Source organism: Carettochelys insculpta, chromosome 1 (genome assembly GCF_033958435.1).
Source record: "Carettochelys insculpta isolate YL-2023 chromosome 1, ASM3395843v1, whole genome shotgun sequence".
NCBI classification, from domain to species: domain Eukaryota; kingdom Metazoa; phylum Chordata; order Testudines; family Carettochelyidae; genus Carettochelys; species Carettochelys insculpta.
Window position 1 is genome coordinate 372,652,905 of NC_134137.1, and position 24,796 is coordinate 372,677,700.

Sequence of the window (24,796 nt, forward strand, 5' to 3'; positions counted from 1 at the left end):
GCTCAGGCTTAAACAAAGACTGTGAATGGCTGACTAAATACAAAAGCAGCTTCCCCTCCCTTGGTGTTCACACCTCCAGATCAACTACTGGTAGTAAGCCTCACCCTTGCTGACTGAGCTAACCTTGTTATCCTCATATTTTGTGTTCCATATCCAACAGTTCCTGTTTTGCATTCAATAGGCGGACCATGAGCCAAATCTGAAATGCCAGATACTTTTGAATGGACTCAGAAATCTTTTTATTTAGTGATTATTATCATTATTGTTATTATTTCTGTATTACTTTCTCTGGAGTCTGGGCATCGACTGTAACAATTGACTACAACAAAAACAATTGACTGCCGTGGCCTATGACCCTGGTCAGAGCCATGCTTAAACAAGGTTGCATTGTCTTATTTATTTGGATAAGTTCGATAATGTCTTTAAATTCACCATTTCAAATCCCACATAAAAAGTAACTTTTTACTGGGGCATCACAGAAACAAGGCTCTAAACATCAAGTGACAGTGCCATAGGATCCATCAGGCAGTCCACAGTAACTTCTGCAAATGTCTCCATCAACATGTCCAATGAATTTACTCAAGGAGCAAGGTGTCCTTCAGGCCCACCATCTGAGGCTGCTGCTGTCTCAGCCGGAAGAGGAAGAAAGAATGAATTCTCACTCTCTCTGTCTCCACATACTCCTCCCCATGGTATGTACTTGAAATATATTGCAGCACATGGAGGAGAGGGTTGCCGGTTTTGGCTAGATGTATTCCTGGAGGTCTAATCACATAACATAATCTTTAAATAAAGATTAATTGTTAATTACTGGAGAAACCAGGACAATTCTGGAAATTTGGCAATGGATGATAACAATCAACGTGGAAAAGAAGGTCTAGTGGATAGGATGCTGGACTGGGGCTCAAGAGACTGAAAAAATGGGGATCTTATCTCCCAGGGGTGTTACAAGGATAAAATCCATTAATGATTGTGAGGTGCTGAAACAGCGACATGGGTCATATAAATACCTAGATAGGTAGTACCAATATGCCCTTCTAACCTTACAGAGCATCCTGCAATCCTAATTCTGCACTCTTTCAAAATCTGCTGATAACTAAACTGTGAGGAAGCATGGTGCTCAGAAATAACACAAAGGTGGATTAAAGAAATGTACCGAAGTTCAGTAAACAATGCAGTTAAATTCAGACTGGAAACATGCAGATGAATATGTTTTCATAGATTCCAAGGCCAGAGGGGACTACTGTGATCATCTAGTTTGCTCTCCTGTATAGTACAAACTGCCAAACTTCTCCAAAATCAGTCCTAGGGCAGATCTTTTTGAAAAACATCCAAGCTCAATTTAAAAATTGAGAGTGATGGAAAATCTTTCATAACTCTTGGTAAATTTTTTTTCAATGGTTAATTATTCTCACTGTTAAAATGTATGCCTTATTTCCAGTCTCAGTGTGCCCAGCTTCAGCTCTTGGTGGGAGAAGGATTTGAAATACAGGTATTAAAAGGAAGGGAGCAACCTGCAAAAAAGTGTTGGTGTTACCGAGCAAGTTAGCTATGAATTTGTCATGGTGATTTTGTCACAAAGAAAAGGTCGCTGTTGAGCAGGGCGGTAAAATATCTTCTCTGAAAGGCTGTGGACTGAATCATAAACTCCTTGGAATAGGGACTATCCTTTTATTCTGTTGGTACAGTGCTGGGATCTTGGTCCCTGAGTAAGTAGCGTGGGCACAGTGGTAATACAAATAATAAATTATTTTGAATAATATTGACTAACTGGATGGCATTTGGGGAAGATGAATAAAAAAGACCTTGGCACTGGAAGGACTGTCTTCTCAACAAAGAAAAAAAAGAATGGCATGTGTCCTATTTGGCTACGTGATGACTAGGGAAAGACAGGAATTGTTTATTTTAGTACAAGTGGGTAAAGGAATGAAATAAAATTAAGAAAGTTAGGCTGAATATCTTTCTGATGTTGAGGTGCACTAGGCTGTGTAATCGGTTACCAAGGGGTATGGTGGAAACTGCATCACGTGGGACTCTTAAATATTAAATGCACTGCAATAGGGTGTTGGAGACTCAATCTTGGACCAGAATGCCACTGCATTACATGCTATACAAACACTGAACAAAAAGGATCCTGTCCTAAAGGTCTTAGATAAGACGCTATCAACTGCGGTCCTGCATGCCAACAGGAGATGGACTTGACTGTCTAACAGGACTTTCCATCTCTAATGTTTGTGGTATCGGGAGAAATAAATGACACGGCACACGCTAGCCACAAACCAGCAAGAGATGGAGATGACAAATGATTCTAAGGGACAAAGCTTTGTTTGTGTAGTTTATTTTTTATCTGTCTCTTTGCTGCCCAGTGCCCGGCAGGTCCTCCCTTGATTGCTGGAGGCGGTAGCAAACACACCACCACACTGTAGCCCAAGGACGGAGCAGACAGAGAGCTTGGCCTGCCAAGAACCACTGAGCCTGGATTTCAGCACCTGTTTATGAGCCCTTTTCCTGTGCCTGTCTGTTTGTTCATACTGCGGGAAAAAGGTTCAATTCTCTCTTCTTCCTGGATGTGCCTAGATGCCACAGCACAATATAAAAACGTAGAGATTGAAGGACTCCCATCAGACAGACAGCAAGGCCAGACTGAGTGAAGTGCCTGCCTGGTCTACTTCTCTATGTTGCATCTGATGAAGCAGGTCTTTGCCCACAAAACCATATTTTCCAAATTATCGGTTAGTCTATAAGGTGCCACAGGCCTCCTTGTTGTTTTCTCTGTGTTTGCCTGTCAGTCTGCTTGTTTGCAATGAGACTGTGGGCTACTTGCAATGTCTGTAATCTGAGTCTGTTTACCCCTCTGCAATGTGCGAGTCTGGCTGTCAGGTCTGCTGCAGGGCCTTGCACCATGTCTGCCCGCACTGCCTGCAACCCGGGTCTGCCCGCGTGCAGCATCTGCCCGTTCTGCCACGGGTCTGCTTGTGGCTGCCATCTGTCTGCAGAGACTGCCTCCGATAGGTGCAATGCGTGGTCGGACTGGGGTTGCAGTCTCTGCCTGTCTGTAGCCTCCGACCCCTTTCTGCAAGGGGTCTAATTGTGGCTGCAATCTGCCCGCCTGCCTGTCTGTCCACAGTCAGTCTGTCTGTCTGTCCACAGTCAGTCTGTCTGTCTGCGGAGTCTGGACCCCCTTCCCCACTTTTTTTTTTTTTTGCAATGGCTGGTCGGATTGTGGCTGCAATCTCTGCCTGTCGGTCTGTCCGCAGCGGGTCTGTCTGTCTGTGCCTTGTCGGCCTCTCTGTAAGGCCTGCCTGCACTGGTGCCCGCCGGTCCCTCGGCAAGGACGGACGGACGGACGGCCCGTCTCCCGCAGCATCTCTTCCCTCTGGCTCGGGAGGGCGCCGGCCCCTTTAAGAGCGGCTGCCCCTCCCCCTCCCCGCTGCTGCTGCTGCTGACAAGATGGCGGCGGCGGCGGCGGCGGGGCCTGCGGGGCTGGTTGGGCCCGAGAGCCAGGTTCTGGGCTACACCCTGCACCGCTGGAGCAGCTTCTCCTCCACTTACCTGCCTGAGTGAGTGAGCGACCGACCGACTGACTGGGTGGCCGCCGGGGCCGATAGGCCTCCGCCGCAGCGCTCTGGGCCTGGGCCGAGCTCCGCAGGGCGCCGGGGACCTCTCCTGACAGGGCCTCGGGGCTGGCCCGCGGGACGGCGGGGAGCGGCTCTCAGCCGGGCCCCTGAGCGCTTCGAGCCGCTCTCGAGGGCTGAGGGAAGCCCGGGCTTTGCGGGTCTGGGGCGAACCAGCCGTCAGGCGGAGGCGGGGGGCGGGGGGCGCGGAACAGGCTCGTTTGTTCGGGGGCCCCCGTAGCCGACGCCCAGCCGGGGCCTGCCTCCCCCCACCCCACCCCACCCCACCCCCCCATGGCCTCTTCCTTCATCTCCCCTCCCGCGGGGCCGTAGGGTTTGTTTAGTGCGCGCGCCGAGCCCCGCAGCGGGGGCAGGACTCGGTGGTTTCTCTTGCCCGGGCCGAAGGGACTTGAGTTTCAAATGGCCTGTGAGGGCTGAGCTGCGGGGAGGCAGCGTGCGGTTCCGTTGCCCCCACGTCCTGTAGTAGCAAAGGGGCGAGAACATGGCCAGGAGTGGGACTAGCGCAGAGGCTGTGCACTGGCTGTGACCTGTTGTTAGAGGCCTGATAACTGGGGACCAGCCAATGTACAAACTTTACAATTAGCCTAACGATGCTGTGGCCTGGACCAGCGGTTCCCGAGCTTTTCCAGTCGTGGAACACTTAGATGTCCCGGCGCGCTCTGCAGAACGCAGCGTCACGCGAACTGCGAGGAACGTTACTAATGGAAGAAGTCATTGTGTTAAATTATCGTGCAGTAAACGCAACTCAAGAAATAAGGAAACCCGACGCTAACAAAATACCTGTAAAACTGGCTACTGTATAGTCACATCAAGAAAATTGTAAAATTGAGAAAATTCCATCCCAAAACTCATTTTTTTTTTTCCCTGAGAGAGGGGAAGAAACTACCGGCACTCAATTTCTGTGGCGGAACACTTTGCCATGGCGCATGGAACACAGTTTGGGAACCGCTGACCTAGACTTGTTCCTCCTGTTCGCAACTGTGGACCAGTTCAGTTGTGAATCTTTATAGGTTTCAAGGTCTGGGTGACTATTATGGCTCTCTGTAAAGTACATTTTTGTGTAAAAAGTCCAGCTACCTGCGTGACAAAGGCCATTGACTTTTGGTGGAACTAGAGCATGTTTTCGAGACTGGCATTTAATCTTAAGTTTTACCTGGTGGAGTTGTCTCAGCTTTTCTGTTTTCATTGGTTAATTACCTTGACTCTCTTTTTTTTTTTTTTAAAGTGTTTTACTTTTTGCTCATTTTTATTTATTTTGCTTCAGCTATTGCATCAGGTTATGTCTTTACTAGCCCAGATTCCTGTAAGAAACTAGCAGTTTTATAGCACTTTGAAGACTAACAAATTATTTTATGAGGTGATGAGCTTTTGTGGGGCAGACCCACTTCTTTAGTGTCACAGATACTATCTCTGTGTATGTGCTGGGAGTTGACCAGGTCTTCTCTTTGCTCTGCTATGTAGACTAAACTCTCATTGTAAAGCTTGTTTTCCAAAACTTGACTAGGTCTTGCAGTTTTTGCTTTTATTTAAGAAAAAAGTCAGTGTAGAATTAGATGTAGTGTCCAAGTATGGGTCTCACCAGTGCAATTTACAAAGATACAAACTTTCCACTCAGTAGTTGTTTTTACAGTCTGGCATCCTGTTAGTTCTCTCTGCCATGGCATCTCATCAGGTGTTCTTGTGTAGGTGTGATTTACAAAGCTGACTTAAGTCTGATTGTGGGTATGTCTGTACTTACCTGGAGACTCAATGTGCCATGATTGATCTTCTGGCGATTGATTTTGGTTTTGTGTGTGAAGACAAGGCAAAATCGATCTCTTTGGGTTCAGAAGTCGATCCTGGTACTCCACACTGATGCTTAGAGTAAGGGATGTCGACACAAGCCCAAAGAGGCCTGATCTACTCCAGGGAAGAAAGTTGATCCTGATGCATCAATTCTAGCTGTGCAGATGGCGTGGCCAGAAGTATGTATCTGGGATTGACTTTGATCCCAAGTGTAGACCAGGCCTGAGTTTTTGTTCTTCAGGACGCAATCTCTGATCATGTAAATATGAACAGAGAGGTAGCCGTGTTAGTCTGTGCTCCGACAAAATAGAAATGTAGCACTTTAAAGACTAACAAAATGATTTAATCAGTGATGGGAAAGCTCATCACTGAATAAATCATTTTGTTAGTCTTTAAAGTGCTATGTTTCTGCTGTTTTGTTGTCTTGTAAATAAGACTTATGTTTGTGGATGTGTGGACTTGCATTTAACTAAAAAGGCACATTTTCATGTGCCCAGATTACTTGCAATTTGGTTATTCTGTATTTGTCACAAGTCCTTACAGTTATGCTTGTAGTTTTTGTTTTATAAAAACATGCAACTTTAGCAGAGTGATTTCTTCCAGATCATTGATCAGTATTGAGTAGTGGGGCTGAGAATGGCGCTGGTGGAAATGCACTAAAAACCTTCACTTGATGATTTACCGCTTATTGCTATGTCTGGAGACCTAATTTAAATGTGATACCAAATGTAAAGGCAAAGGGACAGTCCTTACGCTAGCCTGCAGCAAAGGAAATTCTGCCACACTTGAAATGTTACATGGAAGCAGCATGAAAAGGAAGATCAAAATTTTAAAATAATTCTCTGGGAGTGGAGATGATGCAGTTAGTGTGTACACACCATGACATGGTTTTTAAACTCTGCTTTGTTTTAAAAGCAGATGGGACATATTGTGGTACAAAAATATTAGGGTCCACAGTTAGACCATACAGCAGTCCTGCTTAGGCCATAAATTTGAATTATTTGACTTATAATGGGGCATGCTAGGAGGCTGTTTACTATTGCATTAATGGATAGAATTCGTGTAGGTTGCTGGTTTCCCAAAACCAAGTATTAGACCAGCCATTGGGAGCAGAACCATGCTTGTTACAGCTGTCGTGGTAGTATTGAAGTACTAATGGGGAGGGGGTTTCTTCATCTGTCTCTTGTGGACTCTACTAACTAAACCATAGTTTAGACTCTTTCAGTATTCAACATGATTTTAAATGTAAAACAAAATTAGGAAATGCAAAATCCTTTTCCCTCTTGGCTGGCTAGAGTCCTGCCAGGAACAGCCTTTAAGTACTGCTGGGTAGCTGAATCAGTTGTGAGCTTAAACTGGTAAGTAGATAAAACATAGCACGCATGACACAGGCATTTAATTTTTAAACTGTTAACATGATTCTCAGTATTCTCCACAAATATTGCACAAGAACTTATAGGTAACATTCAGATAACTTGGATTGCTTTCTGTCAGTATGGGGATGGGACCAAAAGGGTGGAAATACAGCCAGTACTTGGCAATCCATTCACCTGGTTGGCAGTGACAAAAGGGACAACTTATCTGTGGACTTCTTTTTTTGTGTGGAAACTGTGATTGCTAAATTACTAGTTATTGCAGAATCTGAATTTAGAGTTTTATAAATAGGTTTAGGTTCTGTGCGGTTAGAGAGCCTTCATGATACCACGCAAGGAAATGCTTTCTTGAATTTGCGGGACAGCTCTTTCATGTTCTGGAGTTTCCTAAGCAGTCACATGAAGTTGCTGATGTTGGGGACACTTTGCTACTGCTATTCAGAACTCCTGTTCTGCAGCAAGGGTGTCAAGAATCCAGGAATTACTTCATTGACTCTGTAGCTGATGGGAAAAGTTATGGGCTGCTGTCTGGAAAATTGAGCCTAGAACATATTTATATACTCATTGCTGGATCATTCTGTAGGATTTGAGAAGGTCAATAATAGGATTCTCTTGCCTTGCCTTCGATGTGGCAGAGATTAGCAGTATAAAATGAAGAAATCTCAGTCTATTTCAACTACATTAGGCTGCTCCTAGAGCAGTGGTGTCCAATAGGAACTGAAGGATTGACACACTTGCGGTTGTCCTTCTGTATTTGCCACAGCCCCGCCCCACATAACAATGCCTGCCACTCCTCTACAGTTAGGCACTCGCAGATCTAAATTAATGCTCTCCTTCTCCAAAGCCAGGAACCCCCAGCCCATCCGATTCACCAGAGCTGCTGCTACTGGAGCCGGGGCCTCTGGGCCAGGTGTCTCCTGGCTGGGGCCACAGGAACTGTGCTGAGGAAACTGCTGCAGGGGCTGCCTCTGCTGCCACACACTTGTCCCACCATGTGATGGGGGGGGGGTGCATGGAGGGGCAATCCATGTGTGCAGCTATTTGCTACCGTCTGATGACACAGTCCCCAGTGGCGAACGTATTGGACAACAGTGGTCCTAGAGAGTTTTGATGAGCACCTGATTGTCCACTTCCATAGTCCTCACCTGCTTCCTCATCTTGTTCATCTATATGAACTTCTAGGGTAGAGCGCGCAAAAGTTTAGGCTGAAATACCTGTGAGTTGCAAATGGCACTGAGGACCACTTACTCATCTTGTATAAACCACAGAAACAAAAATTTGGTTATGGTGACTTTGATCACTACATCGGAGCTGGATTTGTTGAAAATTCTTTTTAAGGTAGTACACCAAACTTGGTGTGTGTTTAAATGCAGTAAGTGGAAAGAAGGGCATGGGCTTAGGAACCTTTTTAATGTCCTGTAAGTGCATTCCACGGGGGTTGTCTTTCTAGCACACAGCAGTCTGAGCCTCCAAAGAGAACCTAGTTTAGTCATCATTCTGTGGCGCTGGAGTAGTTTGAGACCTGCAAGACAGGAAGGACAACTGGACTTTTCATCTTTTGTTCTGAGTCACTGTAGACTGACTCCACCAGAGACATGGCAGGCTTAGCCCTGGGGGAAGAAAGGACTGTCTCATGATGCTGACAGGTTTGTTATGCCTTTTTCCACCCCTAAAAAGCCCGTATATTTTTCTGTAAAGGAAGAAGATTGGGCAGTTCCTCCTTAGTTTTTAATCAAGGGAATCAGCAAAGATGTATTGTTATACTTCGTGAGCATATACATTCTTCAGACACAGATATAAATTGTCCAGAATTGTTTTGGTCCTGGAGAATTTTGCACCACTGTGCATCTGCACAGTTTGTGTTCCCTGCAGATTTTTTTTGGCCGCAGAAAATATATTGTCAGTTGCTGCAATTAAGCCTTTTACCCACCAAAGGTTCTATGGGCACTGGAGCAGAGGGTAGGTGGCTCACTCATACTATCAGCCAGCTGCTGAAAGGGAGGTGGTGCTCTGCTTTGGGGCAGTTGAGGAGGCACGTAATATGGGGTGGGGGAGGGTCAACAAAGTAGTGCACAAGGAGCTGCTGCAGGGTTGCATAGAATGGAACTCAGAAGGGCTAGTAGGGGAGACAGACTGGGGTGGGAGGGGGGCAAATAGGTATAGGGATTCAGGACCATGGAGGTGGGGTGGGCTGAAAGGGCATGGGAATGTGAGAGCAAGGAGGTGCAGGGTCTCTGGGGGTGCAATGATACACAGGATGTGGGAGAGGAGAGTGCAGGGACAGATGTGCTGGACTAACTGGAAGAAGCTAAGGTTTATCCAGAATCTGCGTGGGGGAGGCTCCCCAACTCCCTGACAATCTTCCATCAACCATAAAATAACCCGGTTAAAAACAACCTTTTTCTTACTACTTTTACATGTACCCAACTATCCTGTAGGTTCGCTCCCAGGCTCCTTCCCACCAATTACTTCAGTCTCCCTCAGCTCCACTGTTATCCCTGACTTCTCCAAGATTTTCACTGCTTCAAAGGGGGATGGGAAATACAGTTCTGAATTCTTATTTAGAAGAATTACTACTCAAAGTTCTGATTCTGTAAGGAATCTGTCAAGAAACATTTTCTGAATGTTTGTTGGGCTTTTTTGTATTGTTACAGCCGTGTTTGCTGACAGGTATTTTGATGTAAATACCCAAAGCGTTGCCTAAAAATTCTGCATATTTGTCAAAAAACAGAATTTCTCCAGGAGTCAGCTATTATCTACCAGTCTTGTATCTACTCTTAGGTGTGAATGCTTTTTTTTTTTTTTTTTTTTTTTTTTTTTTTTTTTAAAACAGGCAAACTTACTAAGTTTCCCTCAAAAAAGTCAGTGCTAAAAATGAGCTTCATTGACTCTGAGCTGGCTGGGGTGGCATGCCATTTTCTCATTCTGGAAGCTTACTAGGTTCCAAAAAGCTTATTTTGGGCTTTCCATACATAGTTCCAGTTCATTAATTAGGGGAACATAGATTTCCTTTTAGACTGCAATGGTAGTGTCATCAGATTGCAGTCACATCCCTCTGAAAGTGGAACTTCAGAGTTATGTATACCTCAGGAGCAAAGACGGTTGATAAATCTGAACAAGATGTTACGTATGTTCTTTCAAAAGTTTGCTGCTTAACGTTGACTTAATAGCCCTTTGAAACTTTGCAGAAGAAAAATGCTACTTTTAACCATCTTAACTTAGATGAAACAATCACAGAAAGTTTTATCTTGTCGAATCCCTTACAATCTTTTACTAGTTTAACACTGTACTGTATTTACCTTTTTTGTTTTTGGTCCTTCCTGATTGTGGAATTCTGGTTCCAAATGAGCCGTGTGGTTGACTGTTTAATTTGTAAGTCTGAGGTTCTACTATACATGTTCAGTGCTGTGTGCAGAGTCCATTAGGTAGAAAAACATGATGTTTTCAATTTATTTTTTAGTACTTTTTTTAATATGGGAATTCCAAAATGTGTATTTCCTTCATCCCTAGAAGCTCTTATCATTTGCTGTGATTTTATCTAAAAAGGGCTACAGTCAATTTGGTTTCCAATAACATTTTCTTCTAGTTTGTCTTATCTTACACACTGATTTAGCTGTGCCAAAGTAGAGATTACTCCAGATTTCTCCATTTTCTCTTTTCTGTAAGCTTTATTGAGAAACAGTCCTATTCCAGGTTCATCCTTGTTGGGCATTGGACAAGTCCTGAAGGTGCTGGACTGGAGAGGTTCAACCTGTGTGTGTTCCTTTCTGAAATCCAGTGAATAATATAAAAGTGCTCAGTTTCTGGACAATGAGGACGTAAACAGTTAGTCAAAAACCTAAGGTTGTGTCTACACTGAGGCCTAGTGCTGGCAGTTTGATGCAAATAAGCCATCTCAAAAATACAAAATGGTGGCATATTTGCATATTCACATGGTTAATTGCATATAATGGCAGAAATTAAGTAGTGTAGCCGTGCTTCTGCCAGCAACAATCTCCTTTGTTGGCAGCCCATTACATCTGGGGAAAAAAATAATTAGGCATAAGGGACTTCCAGCAAAGGGTTTTTTGCCAGCAGAGTTATGTCTACACTGCTTGATATCTGCAATGATATGATCATTATTCATGCAAATGAGCCGCTGTTTTGCATTTGTGAGACTTCTTATTTGCGTCAAACTGCTGGCACTAGCACTCAGTGGAGACACAGCCTAAGACTTCAATGTAGAATCAGCCCCTAAGCAACCAGGTCAGGAAGAAACTTTTTCTCACTGGCAAAGGTATTTGTGCTTTTTCACCGAGGCTGTGGCCACACTTGACCAAAATTTCACATGGCCAAATTGCAAGATATGAATAAGGTGCTGAAGTAAATATTCAGCTCAGTCACGCAAGATCAAAAGCCGAACTTCTGAAGCACCACAGCTGGCAGCGTGCTAATAAGGCGCTGAATATTCATTTCAGTGCCTCATTAGTATCCTGCGATTTGGCCATTAGCATGACCATTTTGAAATTTTGGCCAAGTGTGGCCACAGCCTATGGATTGCTGTTGGAAACAAGTTACTGATCCAGTTCATACATTTAATATGATACAGTTTGGTAGTTCCAGTGACTGTTAGACTAATAAATAACTTTTTTTCCCCAGGATTAAGAGTTTATTGGAATATCTTTTTCTTAAAGAGGGCATGTTTACCCAGCAAGAAAAGCAGCCAACTGAATTAGGGACCATATTAGAAAGTATGGGTTCAAAACCTTTAGATGTGTGAAGGATTTCCAGCTCCTGGTTACTTGTGGTCTTATTTTCTTTCATATGTAATACTCAAACATGGTTTTTCCTCTTACTTAGTCTTACATCTAAGCCAGTCAAAGAGCATGTGTGTATCATTGCTTTCTAGTTCTCTACCTTCATTTTCTCTTTAGAATGTTAGTTTTAAAAGAAACTTTCACTTGTACCTCTCTAAACTGGTTTCATGACTTTATCGAGATTTTGTCCTTCAAGGTAAATATTGATTTTGGCTTTTTCTCAATCACCTCTCCATTCAGTGAACTTTAAACTTCACTTCTAATTGATTTGGATTCCTTTTGTTCATCATACGTTTGTATAGTGTACAATAAATACATATGATGTTCTTTATTATATAATTGCAGCCAGTATAACTCAATGGGAGTATTGGATGCATTTCTTTATTTTTGACTGCGAAAGCTTGTCTAGCCATTGTTGGAGAGACTAAGCCCTGAATCCATCGAGCAATAATAGGTTAACATTAGATAGGCAGATGATAACAGTAGTCAGTAAACTTGACTTTGAAATAACTTCAACAGTACATTTATTTGCAACGCTATTCAGGTTGAAGTATTACAGCTTCCTGTGAGTGCTGAAAATTTTTGATCACTAAAGTTGAAGTTCAGCTAATAAAAAATATTGTTTTTGAAAATACTCTGTTGTAGTGGAATGGCATACTTTTCATTATATAGGAAGTTTCATGATATGGATGGTGGCAAAAGCTTGTGAAATACTGTTACCCTATTGGTTTTTTCAGTCCTTTCCCAAGGCTGGATATTGTCACAATGCCAGAAAATATCAAGGGGTTGGGAAAGGATGAAAGTGCACAAACTTTTTTCTAATGTTAATGTTTTAAAATTCATATTAAGCAGCACTTCAAACTTGTTGAAACAAAATATTTTTAAAAATACTACTTTTACTCTCCAATGTTTAGAGTTAATGGATTCCCAGCAACAAGAAGTCCTGTGTCATCATATAGACTAACAAATATTTTGGAGCATAAGCTTTCATGGGCAAAGACCCGCTTTGTCAGATGCATGGGGGTGGTTTCAGAGGAGGGTTTAAAGAGGGAGTCTGGGTCAAGGGGAGGGCCAGAGTTGATGAGGTCTGTTCAGTCTCGGAGGATTGTAATTTGAGTCATTGTCCACATATCTGTTCTGGAGATACTATCACTGGACCTAACCATGTTAATTACAGAATCATGGGTGCATTCTCCTCTTCCTCAGCATCATGTATGCCATCATGTGCCAGCAATGCCCACACACCATGTATATTGGACAAACTGCAAACACTCTTTGACAAAAAAGTAAATGGGCGTAGGGCAAGTTTACTAAAGTGCTGTTTTAAAATCAAATTGGTGGTTTCCTGAGTGATCATGCATTTTGTCCAGTACACAGATCATTGTTTGCAGAAGAGTTTTACTTATTGCTTTGCAGAAAGGGCTTTTTGATATCCTGGTTCATTTACTAAAGAAGTATACCAAATATTAAAAAATATATCAAATGTTAAAGTATTGGGTTACTAGACTATTATAGGAATTACACATCCTTCAGTTTTCTGGTATGCGTGGATGCCATTTTGGGCAGTATGTGGAAGTTATCCTTTTGACAGATGGGGAGATTAGAAGGAGGTTGCTGTTTTTCTTAAGGTGTTACTCCTTTTAAAACTATCTGTTTAGGACTTTTTAACAGCCTTACACATCTTTACTAAATGAATAGCAAACAAAATAATCATTATGACTAAGCATTTTTTTCAAAGGACCATTATTCAGCAATATCAAGTTTCCCTTTAACAGGATGTTTTCATGATACAGAGGAACATCTTTACCCCATTCAGGAAACGCTGTACTGATTTTTATTAAATTGAGATACTGACTGCTTATACGTGTACTTTTTCTTGCAGGAGAATAACCTTTTATAGTGAATAAGTGGTAACTAAATATAAAAGTGTTGATTTTTCTGGGTGCATAATTGATAATTTTTCATAACAACCTCTTGGGTTTTTTGGTGTGGGGAGGGCACGGTTTGCATTTTGCTTGTTTTGGACCTTTTATTTTTGTTGAGATTCCAGGAGTAGTCTTTAGAGCTCGTAGTGGATGAGAGGAGTAATTTTTTTGTATGTGATCATTTCTGCTAGAAAGTCTCAGTAAAATTACCCAGTATCATGTGACTGAAAAAAAAATCTAGCAATTTGTAATGTTTGGTTATGAATTGTTTCAATAAATTTCTGTTGGAGCTATCTGCCTTCTCTACTTAAATTTTTTTAACATAATTTCTCTAACATTTTTATCCTTTCAATCTTAACCTATTTAAACCCATGCCATGAGGGACCATTCAAATAGCATCTTAAAGAAATTTTGTCATGCTGCTGACTGATGTACTCTTTTTCTAGACTGAATCCCACACCTGTGAGGCAATGTCTAAATTCTTTTCCTCCAATGTCATATATTGACATTTCTTCTTTTGGGTGGGATTATAACATTATTTCCAAGTGGACCAGAAGCCATTGCTCATACTAAAGCTGGTTTTCTGTATGAAACAATTTTTCTAGATAAGTTTTTTGGACAGTGGATGATTTGAAGATACTGGTACAATGGAAGAGTGTTCTGATTTAAAAATTTAGTTCTTGAGTTCTAAGTTAGATACAATTCTTAGAACACCTTCCCAAACGTATGTATTATTTAACTCTCCCAGTCATAAAAATTCAATGTTCTTTTTGGTTTGAGTTGAAATTTGGCTGATTTACAATGGATGTCATTGGGACAGGAATATTTTTTTCTTTAGTTCTATTCCAAAGCTTGCCATAGCCTTAGCAGAGGAATAATTGTCTTTGGCAAGGTGGGCTGATGTATTTTTTTAAAAATTTAATCCTGGAAAACTAGCAGTATACACACTGCCAGAATTTTCTTGTTGGTTAAAGACCAAGTGTTTGGGTGGATTAGAAGCAGGGGTTTTCAAATGTCATTGCATCATGACCCTCGCTGGACAGCTAAAATTACTATACAACCCCAGGAAGGGGGAACCAAAAGCCTGCGCTTGAGCCCAGCTGCCTTGTGTAGGGAAGCTTGAGACCTGCCACCCTGTTGCCTAGGGCTGAAGTTCTCTCTTCCACTGTAGGTGGTGGAGCTCAGACCCAAGCAAGTCTGATGCCATTACTGGTGATCCAACTAAAACAGTGTTGTGACCCTCTTTAGGGTCCCAACCTATACTTTAAGAACTACTGAATTAGAGCGTACCTAAACCATTATTGCTTTGAGTTGACTGGTTTGATATTACGATATAATTGGAAAGGCTAGCTCACTTGTTAATGTGTGCTTACAGAGAATTTCCAGTCATACTTGGTTTTCTATCATTTTGTACAAGTTCTAATGCTCTTTGCAGTCCTCAGAGGGTTGTAGGAAAATTTTGAAACCAGAATTATATTCCTGGAAAAATAATAATTTTGACTGACTTTTCTACCTGACAATGGAACTGTAATTTTCCCAGCGCTCAACTCTTTTTTTCCATTTGAAATATTGATTTTTTTTTTGAAGTTCTACAGCTGCTCAGTTTTTAGATTTGAATTCTGAGGCATGTTATAGAACTTGTCCATTTGTACTGAAATGTTTTCTGGAGGGGTGATCTTGTAGACCTGTGTGTGTGTATATGCAGAGGGAGAGTGAGCACTAACTCTTCAGATTTGGCATACATTGCTTTAAAGCCAGGACTTTTTTCATTTAGTTAAAAGTATTAGAATACGGCGCTAATTTCTGATGTCTCGTTAGGTTTTATCCCTGTGACGAACTCACTATTACTTTTCCCATGTGCAGAAGATGCCACAGCCAATGCAGAAAATAAAGGAAAAAATGAACATCCCTACATAGTTTCCAAATTTTCAAACAGAAAATGTAACCCCATTGACTCAGCTGTTTTATGGCTGATACAAAGAGAAGTTATTCATTTAACGAAGTGGAATTTATGGGTTTGGGCTTTAAACAGAAAATCCTACTTTTTTTCTGTCAAAAGCTTTCTGTTTATCAGGTGATATAAGAACTGGATCTTTTTTGAGATGGTACTACAAAAGATTTCGAAGTTCTTTGAGACTATCATCTGACATTTGTCTGGCTGTTTCTACATAGGCCACTTCCTTTGGAAGTGGCATGCTAATACACAGAGCAAAAGATGCTAATGAGTCATGGGTGCAAATTCCCCATACCTCATTAGCATAACATCATGTGAGTTGGAGTCCGGAAGACTGTTCTCCAGACTCCAAAACGCCGTGTAGAAGCGTGGTCCTGGGGGGTAGTCCAGAAGGAAGTCCTTCTTCTGGAGGCCCCTTCTTCCCGAAAAGGTCCTCTTTATTCCAGAAGACTCATTATCAGTGATGTCTGAACTTCATTTTCCCATTATTGCTGAACTTTTTGGACTTATTCTTTATTGATCTTCTCAAGCTTTTATTTCTCTTGTTGCTTTTGATTTCTTCTGAGCGCCTTCAGATGTGGTTCTACTTGCCAGCTGACTCTTAAATACTACTTCCTGCCTCCCAGAGAAGATTTCATTTTATACTTGTTTGAAAGTATTGAACAGTATCCTCTTTAATTGCTGAAACTGGATCTTTGACTTAGAGCGGCAAAAAGTTGATTTCCTGTTAAAGTGATCTTTGGGACCCATTCATCCCTTTTATCAAATGTTACTTCCTCTGGGACGTGAACTGACCATGTAACAACACCATTTTTTGCAGATTGTGTCTGCTTCAGTAAGGATTTAGAGATGATCAGATCTTGTCTATTGTATAAACGAAGGTGTGAATGAAATGTATACTCATTGCCCTGGGTGTAGTGCTCTTTAGCAATCTGAACAATTGAGATATTATAGAAATGTTAATGTTGCACCTGTTTTTTTTATCTTTTATGTTGCCTTAATGATGTCCGGGAAAGGTTAGTTACCTTCTCATTCACCACATGCCCCACAAATCACAGATGGGGCTGGGCAGCTTTGTCTAGGGCTGGTTCATACCGCTGTTCCTTTTAACATTTTCCATCTATGAGCAGAATAAATTTTATGTGCACCACCGATAGAAAAGCAGTCCAGTAGCATTTTAAAGACTAACAATATAATTTATTAGGTGATGAGCTTTATAATAATTTTTTTAGGTGATAAGACTAATAAATTATTTTGTTAGTCTTTAAAGTGCTATTGGACTGCTTTTTTGATTTTATAGTATGTAGACTAGCACAACTATCTCTCTGTTACTACTCACCAATTGAAATACATGCTGGTAGCTTTGGGTGCTCTGCTAATCAGCTGGGCAGCAGCTGTATTTCTCCTGGATGGCCACCCAGATACTCAGGTTAGAGGGAACACTGGTCCACGCTGGCTGTTTCTTCCTGAAGGCCCAGGAGAAAACATAGTTAATAAGATACATGGGTATACTAAAGTCACTACTGATTACATGAAGAGAGCTAAGATGAGATCCCTCCCCCCCCATTCATGAGTTACAATGACTCAGATTGCAGGGATGGTTTTAAGTAGCTGAGTCTGGGGAAAAAAAATCTCATGGGAAGTACATCAGCCACTGTGTTAGAAGCAAGTGTGTTGTATTTCAAAAATCAAAGTCTCAGAGAGCTAAGTTCCGTAGAAGGAGTTTCTTGTTCATCTCTGTGGCTATGTCTGGATTGAAGAAATCTGTCAGCAAAAGATACACGAATTGTACAAAGCATGTGTATCTCTTTCTGATAGTTCTGTTGTGAGAGGCTTTCTTGACATTTTGCCTGTCTACATGGGGGCAAATGTCAGGACAACGCCCCCTCTGCCGACACCTCCTTTCTTCCTTGTAGAATGAGGGTTACTGGGTTGTTGGCAGGAGGCTCCTGGAGTGGCAGATTTCTGTCAGGAGACTTCCAGACTCCTGATAGAAGTCTGCAATCTAGACATAATCTGTGGCTGAAGCCATTTTAGCATTGTCGGTCTGCAAGTGAAAATGCCATCCCCCAAAACATGGGCACAGCTTCTTCAGAGTATACCCAATGGTGTAATATTCCTTCTCGGAGGCAGATCTGTCTCTTCCCCCTCTAGGAGAGTTCCCTACTGAGAAACATGACAAGTGAAATTGTTGCTGTGGTCCTGTCTGCATCAGAACTGCTCCCACACAATGCTCTGACGCATCTATGGTGACTTACAAAGGGTTGTCGTAGTCTGAGGCCTTTATTACAGGGTCTGACATGAGTGGACTGGGGAATGTCAGCTTTTGAGCAACTTAAATGCATTTAGTTACTGCTTCCTTGTCAGGTCTGTCAGTCGAGTGGCAATCTAATTTATAGTGTGGTACAAATTGCTTGTAATAATCTGCCAAGCCTAGGAATGAGCAGACATCTCTTTTTTTGACTTGGGGACAGGCCAATTCTGTAGAGCCTCTACTTTTGCCTGTAGCCTGGCCCACTAGCTGCTCCAGGTAAGTCACTCCATTTAGGCATATTTGACTGTTTTTTCAGCCTTAAGTGTAAGCCTTGCCTCCTTATGCACTGGAAAACCATTTGGAGGTGCTCTGGGCAATCTGCTCTCAAATCAGAATATGGTTTAATCATCCAGATAGGCTATTGCTCGTTCTCCAAATCAAATCCAATTTGCAGATTGGCTGCAAGTCTTTGGAAAGTTGCGGGTACATTAGAGTATGAAAGGGAAAAGGTTATTCATACAGCCTTACAGGTTTAATGAAGGCTGACCTTTCCTTGACTGATTAATCCAGAGGTACTTGCCAGTGCCCCTTAGTTAAGTCAGAGGTGGAGATGAACTGAGCATGCCCCAGTTTTTTGGATAGCTCAGCTGTGGTGGTGGTATTACATGGGTTTTTGTGTGAGTTAGTGTTCTCCATCGAGGTTGGGATGTAGGATCACTGGAGAGTCCTGTGTCCACTCAGACGGGTGGATTATACCCATATTTAACGTCCTTGATCTCCTCCTTTTTTTCTGTCGTGGTTTTGACTGAAGGAGATATCTGGTAGGGTTGGGCTGGGATTGGGTGAGCTTCATCTGTGTCTAATGGAGTACTTAGTCCATTTGGTCTATCCTGGGGTGGCTGAAAATATCAGGAGCACAAGCTGGATCACAGTTCCTTGATCTGCTGGCACTGCTCATGGAGTGGGTTTCCTCTTTGACTCCTCCATTGCCTTTCCCTAGAGTCTTTTGCCAGCCCCCACCTTCTGCACTCTTGAGTGCCTGTGTGGGGAACAGCTGTGACATGGTGTAAGAGATGGGATGTTCAGAAAAGGTAGTAATTCTCCTATTTATCACAATTTCCATTTAAGCTTTTGCATAACCTCTCCCTTCTCTGATTTTTTTTTTTTTTTAAATAACTAGTCCAGCATATGTACAGTTCCTCCTCCATGGCAGATGGAGAGATGATGAATCTTTTTCAAAGCTCCCCTTTGTCTGCTAGGTGCTTCCCAGGTCAAAGAATTCAGCTGGTTTCTAGCCTGAGTGAAGGGTGAATTCTGTTCAATGAGGTTTAGGCATCTAATTTGGTCTTGGTCCCTATTACCATCATGTATTCATATTCCTTTCTCTTGAGGCAAAGGAGTTCAGAATGCTAAATTACAAAAGAAAACACTATGGTGTCTTTTAATGTATGGGAAGACCATGTAGGTGAAGCATTTTAATTCTGCATGTCCAGTGTGTTAGCTACAGCTGTTGACAAGTGAAGGTGAGATCAATTCCTAATATTTCTACTCAAGCAAAACTTGCAAGTTATCAGCTCCATTGCTTTCAAGTCCTATACTGGATGTCTAACCAATAGAACTATATTTTAGCTAGATTATGCTAAAATGATCAAGCGATTTGTCTCCTGTCATCTGTCTCCAGCCTTTGACTAAATGATAATGAAGTAGTTGTCTTAACATCTCATTAAGCTTTAAAATTTATACCCTGTTCAGGTAAATGAGACAGCTTATGCCTTTCTGAGCCAAGGTTTCAAGTTGTGTAAAGACTTCAGTAAACGTAAATTCACTGTTTTATTTTATGTCGTAATTGTGAGTTAGTTTCACAGCCACAAGCACTAGGGCTGTGGTTCCCAACCTCTTCCCAACCCATTTTGACAATTTGTGGAGACTTGGTGACCCAAGGCAATTTGGATCTTGGGGGGAGGGAAGAGTGCCACAATTGGGTAATTTTTGCTTGAGGCAAGAATGTGAAATTGTGCCCCCTCATGTTCATTTATTCACAGCAGTTATTTCATAGGAAAAAGGGAAAATACATTAATAATACTAGGTTTATTATAGTTTAGTTTATTTGAGTTGTGGTGAGGGAAAGACCCTCACCCCAAACTGCTTCACCTGCTTAAACCCCACACTCAGAGGCTGGAGGGACCGGGGGGGTCACGTTCGGGCTGGGAGGGTCACTCAGAGGCTAGCGGGATATGACAGACAAAAAATGAAAACTGACAAATCAGCTACATAGAACAGAAGGGGGGACAAAAGAGAAGGATGGACGGGGACAAAAATTACTTTCTGCTAGTTTATTAAATGGCTCTCCTGGGATGGCTTTGAATATCAAAGATGGAGAGGCTGCCTTTGTAATGCATAATTGCTGCTCTGTTAGAACTGCTGGATGTGGCAGCATAAAGCAGCTGCAAGTGGCTTCTTCAAGAGCCACATGATCCGAGGTGCTGGTGACCCTTGGTATATCTAATTGTGACCCATGTTTTGGTCCCAACTCATCGGTTGGGAATCCCTGTACAAGGGGCTTGAGTTACCTTTTAAAAATGAGATTATACTGAACAGTTATTCAGCAAATTGAAAAAGAACTACATAGCAACTTAGCTTCATAAATGTGGTGTTGACAGGGCCATATATGTGTTCAAACTACAGGAGCTATTGCCTACAGTTAAGTATTTTCTCTGTTACTAATTTTTAAACAAAACAATTATTGTAAACTTTTTGCTTTTATTTTTTCAGGAATATTTTGGTTGACAAGCCTAATGATCAGTCTTCAAGGTGGTCTTCAGAAAGCAACTACCCTCCCCAGGTGAGCATTTTAATTCTGCATTAGTATTCAGTCCTACTGTGGCTTTTAAAGTTCCAAATTTTAAATTGCAATTTATATTGGATCTGGACTACTACTCTAAACAGCTGGGTTACGATGCTGGTATTGACTGATAGATCTCAGTGGTCAGACATCTAAAACATTATCTTTCATGTTTTCAGTCACAGTTCTGGCTAGGTTTTGTTTGTCTCCTTGATTTTTAAAGCAGTTTACTTTTAGGGGCAGAATGTCATTGTGATGGAGCATTCCATAGTCTTTTTAGAAATATACTTGCAAATTAATATGATGCAACTGGAATGTGCTTTGTGATGTCTGAAAAAGGTTTTAGTCTCCTAGCTATAGTTATCCCATTTGTATGCATGTATCGTTTCTGTATTAGAAGATAAGACTAGATTAGACCCCCGGCTTACACAATTTTGACTTGCACGTTATTCTCAGTAAAGCGAGTTGCAGTCATGAGTGGCGTGGAGTTGGGAACCAGGCATCTCTGGTCAGTTTCACAACTCCTGCAAGCAGAGAGGAGCCAGGCTGCCACCTGATTCCCAGCAACCTGCCCCTCCCAGGAGCTGGGAAACTGACAAGCGTAGCAGTGCTGGTCAGTTTCCTGGAATCCCCTGACTTGTGTGAAATTCGACTTACACATAGGTTGCATTCTGGGCAACCACATGTAAGTTGGGGGTTTACTGTATGAAGTGTAAACCTGTTACTAATGTAGTCATAAGAGTGGGCCATTAGTAGTAATCGAGGAACTCATTGGCCCCAATGCTCAGGACAATGATCTGTGAATAGACTTTTCCTGTAAGCCTCAGAGGAATCATAGAACAATAGAGCTGGAAGAGACCTAAAAAGCCATCAAGTCCAGCCCCCTGCCCAAGGCAGGACCAAACCCCATCAGATCAGCCCAGCCAGGGCTCTGTCGAGCCGAGTCTTAAACACGTCCAGGGATGGAGACTCCACTGCTTCCCGAGGTAGACCATTCCAATGCTCCACCCCCCGCCTAGTGAAACGTTTTTCCTAATGTTCAATCTGGACTTATCCAACTGCAACTTGAGACCATTGTTTCGTGTTCTGCCATCTGTGACCACTGTGAACAGCCTCTTTGCAACCTCCCTTCAGTAAGTTGAAGGTTGTTATCAAATCCCCCCTCAGTCTTCTCTTCTGCAGACTAAACAGACCTAATTCCCTCAACCTTTCTTCATAGGTCATAAGCTCCAGCCTTCTAATTATTTTGGTCGCCCTCCGCTGAACCCTCTCCAGTGTGTCCACATCCTTCCTCTAACAAAGCCGAATAAAAAGGAATAATCACTTCTCTGGATCTACTGGCAATGCTCCTCTTGATGCAACCTAATATGCCATTTAGCCTTCTTGGCTACAATGGACACTGTTGACTCGTGTCCAGCTTCTCGTCCACTACAACTCCCAGGTCCTTTTCTGCAGAACTACTACCGAGCCAGTCGGAGCCCAGCCTGTAACAATGCTTGAGATTCTTCCTGCCCAAGTGCAGGACTCTGCACTTGTCGTTATTGAACCTCATCAGATTTCTTGCAGCCCGATCTTCCAATTTGTCTAAGTCACTCTGGACCCTATCCCTACCCTGCAGCATATCTACCTCTCCCCCTAGCTTAGTGTCATCTGCGAACTTGCTGAGGGTGCAATCCAATCCCTCACCCAGGTCACTGATAAATATGTTGAACACAACTGGACCCGGAACCGAGCTTTGGGGCACTTGACTAGAAACTGACTGCCATCCCGCCATCGAGCCATTGATCGCTACCCACTGGGCCTGAGCTTCTAGCAGGCTTTCTGTCCATCTTATCGTCCATTTATCCAATCCACATGCCTTTAACTTTGCTGACAAGAATATTGTGGGAGACCAATATCCAAAGCTTTGCTAAAGTCAAGATAAATCATATCCATTGATTTCCCCTCCCCCCCCCCCCAAAATCCACAGAGCCAGTTATCTCATCTAATCAGAAACTAATCAGATTGGTCAGGCATGACTTGCCCTTCATGAATCCATGCTGACTATTCCTGATCAGTTTTCCCTCCTCCAAGGTGCCGCAAAATGACTTCCTTGAGGAGCCCCTCTGTTTTTTTTTTCCAGGGACTGATGTAAGACTGACCAGCCTATAGTTCCCTGGATCATCCTTATTCCCTTTTTTAAAGATGGGCATTGCATTTGTCGTCTTCCAATCATACGGGAGCTCTCCTGATCTCCATGACTTTTCAAAGATAATGGCCAAGGGCTCATCAATGATATACGCCAACTCCCTCAGAACCCTCAGATAAATTAGGTCCAGGCCCATAAATTTATGTACATCTAGCTTCTTTAGATAGCTCCTAACCTGTTCTTTCCCCACCAAAGGCTGTCCACCCTCATCTCACAGTGCATCACTTATCGCGTTAGTCTGAGAGCTGTCCTTGTGCGTGAAGACAGAGGCAAAGAGAGCATAAGTACTTCACCTCTCCCTGCATAATCTGTCACTGGGTTAACTCCCTAATCCAGCAGGGGCCCCACACCCTCTCTGATCACCACCTTCTTGGTAACATGCCTGTAGAAACTTTTCTCGTTATCCTTCACATTCCTCACGAGTTGCAGTTCCAATTGTGCTTTTGCCTTCCTGATAACTGCCCTGCATTTTTGAGCTATACATTTAAATCCCTCCCTAGACATGTGTCCAAGTTTCCACTTTTTGTAAGCTCCCTTTTTGTGCCTGTTTTCCAAGGATTTCACCCGGAAAGCCAGTCTGGTCTCCTACCATATTTACTTCTCTTGCTGCGCATCAGGGTGGTTTCTTCTGTGCCTTCAATAGGGCTTCTATAAAATACTGCCAGTTTTCCTGGACTCCTTTTCCCTTCATGGTAGCATCCCAGGGGATGCTAGCTCCACGTGGGTGTTCGCTGCCTGTCTGCTTTTTATAGTGGTTGCTCTGGGTTGTCCACATAAAATGGCAGGGGCTGAGAGCCAGAAGGAAAGGACAGCTTTTTCTTTGGGTGGGGGAATGACTGGGAGGGCTGGGTTGTCTCATGCCTCCCTGGAATTTCTTCACCCCCCTCGGGGCATGCTCCCCAGTTTTGGAAACCGTGGTTTAGAACAATGTTTAGAGTGAGATTATATGTAGTTTCTGTAGTGTATTTAGCTGGGAAGTTCTGTTGTGTTTTGCTGCTTAACCTTTTTCTGTGTACTGTTTGTTAAGACCACTTAAATCCTACCTATTTATACTTCATAAAATCCCTTTTGTTTGTTAATAAACCTAGTGTAAATACACATTACATGGAGATGCGGGGCAGGGAGTCTCTACAGATCTCACTACAGCATAAAGTGGATGTATCTAGCATTCAGCTCCCAGAGTGCTAAGAAAAGGTCTTGGCCTGTGTTGCTTGTTGGGCGTGGCCCTGTCCCTAGATTGCCATAAAATAGCAAAACAAAAAAGCAGTCAAGTAGCACTTGAAAGACTAGCAAAATAACTTACTAGGGGATGAGCTTTCATGGGATAGACCCACTTCAGATCTGAAGAAGTGGGTCTGTCCCATGAAAGCTCATCCCCTAACAAATTATTTTGTTCTTTTGAAGTGTACTTGACTGCTTTGTTGATTTGATACAATACAGACTAACACACTATCTCTCTGTCACTATTCATGAAGATAGTAGGACTTGCTAAATAAGACAAGGTTATAGGGTGCTCAGGTTGTCAGGGGAAGCCGGCTAAGTGTGGTCTTGGTGCATCACATAACTGTCTGAAGGGCCTTGACCCATCAGTCATGTTATCCCAAGTGAATTTGGCAGGTACTTTTTTATTCATTTCATGCTAAAGGTGATTCAGTTTCTATTGTTGTTGAGCTAATGGAGATACACATCTCATAGAGCTGGAAGGACCTTGGAAGGTCGTCCAGTCCAGTCCTCTGCCCTTTTGGCCGGGCCAAGAACCATCCCTTATAATTATTTTTTTTAATCTGTTTGCCCTAGACTCCTAGGTAACCTCCTCCAGGATTGAGCTCACAACCCTGGGTTTAAGCAGGCTGGTGCTCAAACCACTGAGCTATTCCTCCTGCTAGGTGGGAATCAGCCATGCAGACCCATCTCCTCAACAATGTGAAGAGCTATGGTAGATTTCTTTCCACCATGGTATGTTGGTTTCTGGAGCTTCTGAGAGAAGTAAAATCTGTTCATCCTATTGTTTTTTCTTTCAAAATGTTCGGATTTTTCTTCAGTA

General features: G+C 42.6%; 1 protein-coding gene across 1 annotated transcript in view; it reads left to right on the forward strand.

Moving 5' to 3' along the window:
• Positions 1-20,500: 20,500 nt before the first annotated feature.
• MKLN1 (muskelin 1) overlaps positions 20,501-24,796 on the forward strand; it is a 147,295-nt gene continuing 142,999 nt past the window's right edge. The window contains exon 1 of the mRNA XM_074975684.1: positions 20,501-20,564. The gene's annotated coding sequence lies outside the window, so the exon portion shown is untranslated. The remainder of the gene's footprint in view (positions 20,565-24,796) is intronic.